Source organism: Lampetra planeri, chromosome 47 (genome assembly GCF_965212315.1).
Source record: "Lampetra planeri chromosome 47, kcLamPlan1.2.h2, whole genome shotgun sequence".
Taxonomy (NCBI): domain Eukaryota; kingdom Metazoa; phylum Chordata; class Hyperoartia; order Petromyzontiformes; family Petromyzontidae; genus Lampetra; species Lampetra planeri.
This window is the reverse complement of record NC_136153.1, coordinates 7,477,199-7,489,131: the sequence shown is the minus strand read 5'-3', so window position 1 is coordinate 7,489,131 and position 11,933 is coordinate 7,477,199.

Sequence of the window (11,933 nt, the reverse complement as noted above, 5' to 3'; positions counted from 1 at the left end):
GAGGGAGCTGGTAGGAACGTTGGGTTGCTCGGTCAATGGCCAGGGTCAACGGCGGCGTGGTGTATTCCGCAAATATGCCCGACTGTGAGGGCGGGCGCAAGCCGGCGTGAGTAGGTTAACAGGAGGTCGTGGGTTCGATCACGAAAGTGACGTCTGTATTTTCGTAGTCAGCACAGTTCTCCCCGTGGCCGCGTGGATGTTTCCCCGGGTCCTCTGGTGTTTGCCCTCGACGTTTATAATAGTGCGTTTCGACTATTTGGCGGCTATCAATTTCCACTTGAAAAGCCACTTCGTTGAGCTATCATTTGTGATAGCCATATCGCTTGTGAAAAAAATAACTCTACAGCTCAGTGGGTCTTACCTCCCAGTCGAGGTGAACCACCTCTACGGGGAGGATTTACACACAACTCAGACTTAACTTATTTTATTTTATTTCTACGTAACTTTACCAAAAGAACCAAAGAGTAAATCTTGCAGTCACGAAAGCTTCAAATCAGAGATTAAACATTTGTTTTTACTTAAAACCATACAATCTAACTGCTATTGGCCAAAACATCCCAACCTCATGTAACAAAAAAATTACCAGCAAAATTACTCAATGGGATTACACAGTAACAGCGCCTCGTGACTGCCAAAATATGGCTGGGCCCGCCGGGAAAATTCTCCTTAGACTGAGGCCTTCCTGGGTAAACAAGCGTACCAAGAATGGCAAAGATCATGATTATTATTCTTGAGGCACGGTCAGTGTGTAGTGCAACAGGCACGGAAGGAAGTGTTTAATTACAAGCACAGCAACCGCCAAACAATGTATTGATTAAAAAGCCAATCATCCCCCCCCCCACCACTTAGCATTATTGACCGATGAGGCCAATGCTGTTAGCGAGCACCTATTGACGCCAACGCAGCACACAAACAGGTGATGTGGCCAGCACTCTACTGTGTATCCAGATGCCTTCATCTTGTCAGGAATGGTGATAACACACCTCATCAGCTGCTCAATTTAGGCTGAGTCGACCTAGCGCAGGCTTAACGTTAAATTTATTAACCAATTTTTGCCGAAGATGTTATGAAAGGTCGGGGAATCTAATATGGGTTGATAGGATTATAATAGACAACCACAAAACGAATTTATCAGCACACCCAGGAGTGGTCTAAAATATATGAAAATTAAGCACTCGACTAAAGTCACTTTAGTAAGAGATATATTTTTTCAGCTCTGGAATTACGTACTAGTAACAGGGTTAACAGTAAAAGCGCAGGCCTGCAATTGATTCCACACGCCATTGCTGTCAGACGGGTCTCAACTAGATGAATCTCGAGCGAGCCCCTCTAGATTACGGTACAAAATATCATAATAATACCAAATCATGATTAATATTTCAGCTGTGAAAACCTCACGAATGTCACGATTGTTTTACGGAGTTCTACTTTGCAAACTCCGGGTCATCCTGGCGGCAGCGGCGGCTTTTGGCTCAGCCATCGAACAAAGTCGCTCCACCGCATCGCGCCGCGCTTTCAGATGCGCTTCTGCGGCCGTCTGGAACGCTCTTCCTTCTGATGTTAGGAAGCCACTGCAGATACGCACTTTTAAATCATCGAGATTAACAAACGAATTTCTTGAAAACTGCTTTTTGTGCTGAGTTTATTGTCCTTCTCCCGCACCTCCGACAACCGTGATTGGCTACGTATGGTGCGAAAGAAGTTCGGCATACGTCGAAAGTGTGGTCACTTCCGTTTTGAGTTCATTTTCTATTTTTTTTGTCTGTCGGCAGCGAACAAGAAGGCTCACACGTTAACAAGTAGAAAATCGTGCTCAATCTCCGCACGGATGGCTTCTCAGAAACCTACCTGCCGGACCAATTCCTAGAAGCACTGCATTGTCCTGCATCTTGGATTGCCACCTCTGAAGTACAATACAAACCCAGGACGTATCATGCGAAGAATAATATCTCACAATACCAGAAGACAGGGCAGCTACGTGTTAGCGCACTTGAGTTGTGTATTGCCGTCTGAAGCAACTGATGTTTAAAAAAAAAACAGGAATTGGAACGTGTCCCCGGGACGACTGACAGATTCCCCAGCACAGATCCCTTCTCGAGAAGAGGATGATCCTGGAAAAGCCACCTGCAGCTGGTGTTCCACACCCGTCCCGTCATTGCATGAACCACCAACCCGACCGATATTGCTTCTGGATCGCAGGCCGTGCACGACGCGCGCGTGGCGCGTGCCTCTTCCCCCCGTTAATTGTAATTTGGGCCCAGATGAACGATGCGGTGTCATTTGCCCCGGGCTAACAACATTTTCACGCAGAATAGCGCGCGTTGCTTGAATTCGCCGCTTTCAAAGGGCCCTCTCGCGGTTTAAAACGTGGGTTTTTGCGGGAGCGGCAAGTGTGTGCAGCGGCCTGATGATGGTGGTGGTGGTGATGATGATGATCTGCGGGTACAACTCATTAGCGGCTGCTCGCAAGCCGTCAATTAGCGGCTGCTGCGATGACGACTCAGGGGTGGGGGTTCGAAGGCGGAATCCGCGTCGGCGTGAGAACACGGCGACACGGGCGTGGCCGTCATAGCGACGCCACATTGCGTGAGACCCCCGTTGATAATTAAGACACACCGCGCAGGTGCGCGAGCGAGGAATTGCTGGGAATGAGCTGCGCAGGCGTAATCACACGGATTTACTTCGAAATTAGCACGGGGGAGAGAGGGAGAGAGCGAGCGAGCGAGCGAGCTGGTGTTGTGTGCAATTAACGCAAGGAAAGATCGTGAATCAAACCCCCCCTTAGCTAACGTAGAGGCGCCGGTCGTGCCGTGGATTGGGGCATCGCTTGGTCTGTTGTAGTGAGTTCTCTTGGCCTGAAGTGCACGCACCCTCTGTGGGTGCGAGATGCCCTTTCTGGGGGTGTGAGACGTGGCCAGATTTTTTTTTTTGGAAGATGAATCATCGAAACACAAATTAAGCACGGGCACGTAAGTACAACTTACTTTGTTTCTAAAACCTACGTGTGCATTCACATTGCGCGTGCTGTAAGGATTGAGACCCAAAGGGTGCAAAGGCTGCTGCAGTAGAAGGTGAAGAAACACTGGCCTCGTGCCACAGTCAGATCCGCAGTCACGGGTCGGATGAGCCGTGGTCAGAATTCAGAAGCGATGTTCGTTCCCTCGTTAGGTTTCATAACAGAGTCGGGTCCCGGCGCAGGCGATGCAAGGTTACGACGCGAGACGTATGGCGATCTGTCGAATGTCTGTGTCGTTTCGCATGCCAACCAGCCTGCAGTCTACGCGTCTCCGGAGCAGGGCCACCCACCGCACGCGGTTATTTATGATGCGAGCGTGTTTACTGACCCAGTCAAATGCGCCGCACTTGTTCACTCGAAAGGTTTTTTTTTAACACAAATGCATTGTGTTCTTTAAATTGTGTCTTGATGTAGCTCTCGTCGCGCTCGCAATAAGCGGCCCATCAGTTGTCTTGTGTCTCTGGGTTTATTGAATCGTTGGGTTGGATAAAGGAAAAATACCGCAACAGAGCAGAGGACTCATTGTGACTGCGCTCTTTTGTAATTGATTGCAACAGTGGCAGTATCTTCACTATTATTATTATTTATAACGTTGTGGCATTGATTTCAAATAACAATGTATTTCATTACACATCAATGGCCCATCATTTATTGTATAAAAGACACTAGACACCCCTGCCAATTATACTGGCGATTCTTTATAGCACTTGAGGTTGGTACAGCTATTATCAACTCTGATTCAGCAATAATAGTACAATAATTTATATTCTACAACCCCTTCGTCACAACAGCCTTAGGGGTGAAGGTTTTATTCGTGTTGTTTCATCCATGGGTGGCTGTTTGACCATACTTCCCCACCCTGGTAGTGTGAGTTGTGAAGCTTTGGCCTCATGATTTGTTCAGATGTTGGAACTAATATTAACCCATGCCCGAGATTCAAACACAGGTAGCTAGGTTCAAAGCACAGTGTGGTAACCACTGCATCATTGCTCGCTTGCCGCTCTCGCCCACCTCCCCAGGTGAGAACCTAAGAGACCAGGATGAGTCTCGTGTGCACATGTGCAGGAGTGAGTGAGTCACCAACATCACCAAACTAAATAAAAGACAGATTTATTATGTATTTATATAATTTTTTTCTATTTACCTACGTGACTTTACCGAAAAAACCTAACAGTATGAATTATTGCAGTCACGAAAGCTTCAAATATAGAAATAAATAAAATACAATCATACAAATATAAATAATAATAACCCACGTGATCACAAATGTCTGATTTCGTAACGTGTGTTATGTAATGGCAGGTCACGCATACTTTTTGCCAGAGAAAACATAATGAATAGTGTTGCTTGCTCAACATCCGGGTACCATGATTGATGCATTGCTCTCAGTACCACGGCATTTTAAGAGTTTGGCAATTGTTCCCGTTTGGTTACCAGGAAAAACTATTTCTGAGGCTGTATCCACTTCTCCTAATAGGATTTGTATGAATTCTAAACAAGTTGTGTGCTTCTTATTTCACCGGTTCATTTTATTGGCTTTATTTTTTGCAGCTTTTTTTATAGAGAATTCATGAGGACTTTGAATGTATCTGGCCAAGTGTCTCAGCAGTAGTAGAGCGAGCGGCTCGCAGTATGGAGGTTGCAAATTCTAATCTTGGTTGGGGTGTTGACTCAGCCCATCATCCCTCTAGGGTCGATAACATAGGTACCACTTTGATGAATTGGCTCTCCACCACCACGGGAAATGTAACTCGCGTTTTGAAATGTAACTCGGCGAAGAATTATAACAGCTAATAACACAAAGCATATCAAACGCAATATAGCAACTTGAACACCTGTTCAGATTTTTTGCTTGAATTTTTGTGCGTTTTTTAATTGTTAAGCATGGTTCATAAAAAAAACCATTTCAAATTATATTTAATTGCATGAGCTGCAGATTATAAAACTATTGACATCTGCTGCAACACCACACATTTTCTAACACTCGAATGCCTTGGTATTTTACCTTAATTATCGCACTCCCCACTGCAAACACAAGTCACTGCTGGCAGGCATTTGCTGGAGCGTAGCATTGTAGGACAACTCTGAGCTAATGCTTGCACGATCGTGTAATTGTCAGCTCACGAGACCTGCAACCCACAGGCCACCAGTTCGGTTCCATCTCCTGGCATGGCAGTTGAAACAAACGGTGCGAGATTCTCAAATCCCCACACCTCTGTCCACCAAGCAGAACAACGTGCGTACAACGGCAGAGAGTCGATCAGCTGGTGGAACGTGGTGGGGTAAAGCGTGGGTACTCCCAACTATTCCAAGACATCTGGCCTTCGTGGGTCAGGAATTCAAATGCCCCCCAGAAGGTCTTGAGCGCCCGAAGAGTGAAAGCCCTTTGGTCTGCAGTGGCGTAAGCAAGAAATTGCAGGGCTGCACCTTGATCTGTACCATTGCTACTATTTGCTTTTCCAGATTTTTAAAAAAAACATCACCCACACACTCATCAAGTCAATCAACGCCAACTCAGCTGCACATGCACTCCACATCCTCGCTTCCTACTGGACCTTTCATCACGTTCTATCTGTTGCTGCCATCTGCTGTTAAAATAGTGGAAACGTGCAATTAATAAACCATTCAATGGAGGAATGAAGGATTTTCCAGTCTCATACAGCTCGCCCTTACGCGACTATTTTATATCTTCATTATCATTGGCATTGGCATCTATGAATCATCATTGGGATCTATGAATAATTATCATTGGCATTGGGATCTATCTCCTGAACATGTCGCCACCTTGCACAACAATAGAATCGAATCTGCTACGAAGCAGAGCCGTAGCCAAAAACATCACCTATTGTGTTTTTTTCCCACCTTCCTTCAAAGGTCATGGGGTTACGGACGAAGGTGAGTTTTGTTGTTGGTGTTGTTGCTGTTGTTGTTGTTGGTGTTGTTGCTGTTGCTTGTGCACCATTGCCAAAGGCAGCGACACATAACGCTCCGTTTGTGACAAATGGATTCGAAACGCCGCATGCTGTGTCTGGTGCCACAGGTACGTTTGTGTTCATTGTCCTCTCTCAGCAGGCTGGAGGGGGGGCGGTCAATAAGCCCTGGCTCGGAGAGGCAACGCTCTGGGCAGATATTTCGTCATTCTCCCGTAGACGGGCGGACCCCTTTGGGCCTTCTTTGTTAGTTATTGTTGGGAGGGTGCAATGATACCGAATCAAATATAAACTTTAACAATAACGGTCATTGTGAACAAAGTGGAATATTGCTTGGACTTCGTATGGCGTTGAGACGATCTGCCTACACATCTAACGGGTGGCACGGCTGCTGAAGGGAGTTGCGAGAGTTTGCGGGTCGTGAATGACAAAATGGTAAATGTGCAGCCCACGTAGTGGCTTGCTCATTCCACTGCTGCCCTAGGAGGCTGTGCACAACAGGTGACTTCGGAGTCTAGAAGAAAGTCACTCTGGGGGGGGGTACCTTCGATCGACTCTTCCTGCCACGCCGAGTTCCCACATTTCATCCCCCCACGCGCGGCCTGCCCATTGACTAACCGCGCTGGAGACCCGTTTACGCTGCCGGATGTACAAAGGCCGTGGCGATTTCAAAAGCGTGCGCCGTGGTTCTAACTCCTGTCGGCCGTGAAATCAAAGCGGCCACCTCCGGCTTGCATCCCCCTCCCTTCCTGCCCCCATCCCTCCTCCAACACCTATTTTTGTCTTAATGGGCTGTAAAATCAAAAATGTAAGCTTATTCGACTGCAAATATCGATTTATGAAGGTGTTGTTGCAAGCAACCACACGCCTGCAATCAAGCACAGTTAATTCCCTCGATGTGGTTGATTGCAGGTCGTAGCCGAATCTTTCTGCATGGATTGACCGTCACTGATGGTGATGATGATGACGGTAATTTACATGTCAATAAGTGTCGTGCCGCTGGCTTGAATGCTCAGGCTCAGGTAGCAGAGACATTGCGGCAGCTTCAGATTATCCCGCACCTCCGATGAGCACAGTTGGTTACGTACGGCGCGAAAGAAGTTCCTCGTACTTACGTACAAAGCAACAAACATTCGCCATACAGAGCTCTCGCGCAGTGGTTCTTGACCTTCACCTTGTAATAATGTACGTTAACAAAAAAATACATCGGGTGTGATGAAACGAAGTAGCTGTACTTAACATGCGTTTCGATGATTCACCTTCTAAAAATAAAACACGGCCATGTCTCGCACCCCCAGGGGGGAGGTGCGTGTCCCCCAGGTTAAGAACCACGGGGGGTAGTGCCTCTGAAAGCCGGACTCGCCGTCACCTAAACCAAAGGAGGATTACGTCACCCATTAGGCCAGACTGGTGCTTTGAGAAGTGTAAACACGAATTCGCTGGCCGCTATCACCTTAATGCATGGACGGCCGCAGGGCATGGGCAATTGTTGGTAGCTAGCGCTGGCTCACCGCGTGACCAATGCTGCTGCATTTATGTGGCTCGTACGTGTGTGCTGTATGTTGAACTTCTTTCGCGCCGTACGTAGCCAAACGGTGTTAATCGGAGGTGCGTGGGAAGGACAACAAACTAAACGCACAAAAAAAGCAGTTCTAAAGAAATGAGTTTTCAACCGAGATGATTTGAAAGTGCCATCGCTCCAAGTGGCTTCCCAATATTGGACGGAAGAGCGTTCCAGACGGCCGCCAGAAGCGCGCTTCTGAAAGCGCCGCGCGATGCGGTGGCCGCCGCCTTCGTTCGAGCGTCGTTCTCCCTCGCTGTGTCTCTCCGATGAGTCAGAAGCGAATATCGTGCGGTGCGTTGCAAGGTGAATGTATTAGTGTTGTTGTTGTTAGTATTATTATTGCAAGAGGAGAAGCCCAACACGTCAGCACATTCGGTGAGCCTCCCTTTCAAAATCGCTCCAGGGGGTTCAATGCAACGATGGCGTTGTATTCAATAAACAACGCGTTTTAGTACGAACCACCCAGCAAACATGCAACGTTTGTCCAACGTTTGTACGACTACCAGGGCAGACGACGACCAACTGACGGTCCCTCCGACGTGTTTTCGAGGTCTTGCCGCGCATCGCCAGGCATGAAGTCCGACGTTTTCCTCTATTTCGAAAATAAGCTTCTGCAGGAATCCTTACTTCAGCTCCTGAACAGCGGACATTACGCCGCGCAACGCGTAACCAGCACGAGACAGCCGTGACACCGCAACCGCCAACAACTGTGTGGTGGTGGTGGTGCCTTACTACTTGGCCTCGGATTTGCACCTCCGATTAGCACGGTTGGTTGGCTACGTACGATGCTAAAAAAGTTCAACATACATACATACATGCCCTTCCGCCAGCAATTGCATGGCTGCACCTTGACCTTTGTACTGCAACCATAAGTTAGTGTACTGCGTGCTTTGTATACAATTGGCGATTGACTCAGCCCATCAGATCTGTGGTGTCAATATAACTAAGTACCACCGCGTGCAAAGTCAACAGTGGCTCATCCTGTGGACATACTGGCCCCCCGCCACAGCAATGTGGAAAGTCCACGATTGACTGAGGGCTGTCAACGTAGTCCGTTCGCGGAGACGCGCCAAAAATAGAAACAAATTCCGGCGTGAATCTGCGGCTCGGTGCTGACGTCAAGCAAAGGGTTACGATGCCAGATCAATGCCAGCTGTTGCAATATTCAACGCACGCGCTTGAAATGTTTTTTTTTTTGCGCGGTATTTAAAAATCAATTAAAAATAAATAAGGGCGCTCTTAGCAGCCGTGTGAACTTATGTATATTTATATGAATAGTTAATAGGGCTACAGTGTGGAGCGTTTCCGTTGTAATCTTCCGTGGAGCTAACCTCACCTGCACAGACGCGCTGGCACACAGATAACTCGACACGTTCACCCGCTGCTCCATGAAAGGATTATGAAGCCTTCATGCGATGACTGGCCTCAACCGGCGAGAAATTTACCTCTAAGGCCACGGCGGATGGGATGAGATCAGCGCAGGGCAATGAACAGAGCTCGTAAAGAAAGAAAGAAAGAAACAGATCCGCGCGATAACAAACGAACCCAAGACTTGGGTCACGACAAGAAAAAAAGCACTCACCGAAGTTTCAGCGCAGAAGTTTCAAATTAATACATTAAAGACTTTTCTGATTTTACTCCATTCTAAAATTAACCCCGTGGCCCATACTGGACATCTGTGAGAAAGATCTGCATATCTTCTTGGTTCTTTCGGTAAAGTCACGTAGAAGGGAAATAATAAAATAATAAAAATAAAACATAATAAAATAATTCTCACGACGTTTCGGCCACAACGCAAGCAGCCGTCCTCAGGTGAAGAACAGGTCTGTCGGAAAGACAGCATCTCATTCAGACGCCGGAAAGACAGCGTCTCATTCAGACGCTGTCTTTCCGACAGACCTGTTCTTCACCTGAGGACGGCTGCTTGCGTTGTGGCCGAAACGTCGTGAGAATGATGTTATTTTATTATTTCCCTTCTACGTGACTTTACTGAAAGAACCAAGAAGATGAATCCCTGCAGTCACGAAAGCTTTAAATCGAAATTTAAGATCTGCATAGCTCATCGGATTCCTCTGGTCGAAGTTAAGATTCTGATTCCGATTCTGAAAAAAACGATTTGATTCTAGATTTGAAGTTTTCGTGAATGCAAGGATCCATACTCTTTGTTTTTTTCGGTAAAGTCACGTCGGTAAAAAATAAAATGAAAACAACTAAATTAAATCACGACGTTTTGGAGGCAACACAAGCTTCCGTCTTCAGGTGGAACCGTTACAGCCAAAATCACTGTAGGACACTGTAGTACAGTGATTTTGAAACGTCGTGATTTAATTAAGTTATTAAAAAATATTTATTTAATTTTCCCCTACGTGACTTTACCGAAAACACCTAAAGCTATTTGAGTTAAGGACCTTTTCAGACTTGCAACACTCTATCGCCAGTGTCTAAAAGGAACAAACACATTTACAGTGGAACTCGGCAAATTACAAAGTAACACCTTTAGGCAGGCGATTGATATGATTTTTTTTTCACAGCGTCGTTGAGGGTAAGATTCAAAATTTGTAATGGAGGACAAGGGCTGAGTTGGCACCGCTAAGAGACTTTCCGTTAAGATCCAAACAGCCGCCTGTAATTAATTCAGGTTCCCAAGTGCATTTAGTTGATAGTCTCAGCCAAGCCACCAACGAACTCATCACATTAAATTGTGTTCCGCACTTAATTTGGCAGAAGTACAGCTCAGAGAATTAAAAAATATATATCAGTTTTACCGCCATATTGTCTCCGACTCTATGGACCAATGTTCCACTTGAAGGGATCTTGGCAGAAATCCTGTAACATCCACGTATCTAGCACGAAGGGTTGGACCACCCTGCAAGAGATGCCTGGTCTCACGACATGACACCGATAGCACACTTGGGAAAACATCGTGGGAAATTACTCTCTTTATTTTCGATTGATTATTTTGGTTCGGTCACGAAATGATCCGGGCAAATGTATGCCGTAGGACCCTCCACGATATCACCTCGCCAAATGAAAGTGTCACGTGGTGTACAAGCGTTTTCACAATGTGCCAATGCGTATTGCTTCAGCTCACTGGTGAGTTGATGGGACAATTCTCAAAAACAAGTTTAGCAATTAGAACGCAGCTTTGCACACGGGTGTTAGGTCATCCGCGCGACCACGGGAGTGCGGTTGACACTGCACCGGTACGCATGTGGTCAACGATTACCCCCAAAGGGCCCTTAATGTTGAAAAGTGAGCACCGAAGCCCATGTGACTCACTTGTAAGTCCCGGTCTGTATGTGTGTACGGCGGGTGCAGTGGCAGCCGCAACACCGCGATCACACGGATGACCGAACCACCGATGTGCAAAGCTGCGTTAAGTATCTAATTGCTAAACTCCGTTTTGAGAATTGTCCATCAACTCACCAGTGGGCTGAAGCAATAAGAATTAGCACATTGTGAAAACGCTTGCACACCACGTGACAATCAAATGTGTTTATGTTCGATGGTGGAGGGTCCTACGGCACACGTTTAACCAGATCATTTCGTGGCCTAACCAAACAAAAAACATTGCCGATTGTTCTTTGCATTCTCCGCATTGAATGAGTCCATCTTATGCGTAACACCGTTCCAGCATTGGTTAATGTGACTACAGCCGAGATGATTAGTTACTGAGGTTTCTTAATCGACGAACAATTATCATGTGTGACGACGTCGTGGATGATGCCGATGCCTTCACCAACTCATGTCCATATCACCTCCCGTACAGCGGCACGAATGGGGAAACCAGATGAGATTTTGTTTGTTCCCCCTCCTGCCCCCCGTCCCCAAGTGTTTTCGTGTTTTCTGAATCGTCGAACAAATCGATCCGATAATCGGTAAGTGTAATCAATTTCTCAAATAAACAAAATCTATTTGTTTATTTTACCAGGTACAGCTCGTTACCTGTATAAAAGACACCTGGGAGCCAGAAATCTTTCTGATTGAGAGGGGTTCAAATACTTATTTCCCTCATTAAAATGCAAATCAATTTATAACATTTTTGACATGCGTTTTTCTGGATTTTTTTTGTTGTTATTCTGTCTCTCGCTGTTCAAATAAACCTACCATTAAAATTATAGACTGATCATTTCTTTGTCAGTGGGCAAACGTACAAAATCAGCAGGGGATCAAATACTTTTTTCCCTCACTGTAAGGGTCCCCTGAGCTATTGCTCTTTTTCAGAAGTGACCTGGCCACAAATGATAACTCATCGAATCGGCTTATCATATGGAAATGTTTCGCAGCCAAACACTCCAAACGCATGATTTTAAATGTGGAGGGAAACACACCGGAGGACCTGGAGAAAAATCCACGTGATCGCGTGGACATGCAAAACTCCAAATATACAGCAGCAGGCGTCAGGGTCGGGATCGAACCCACG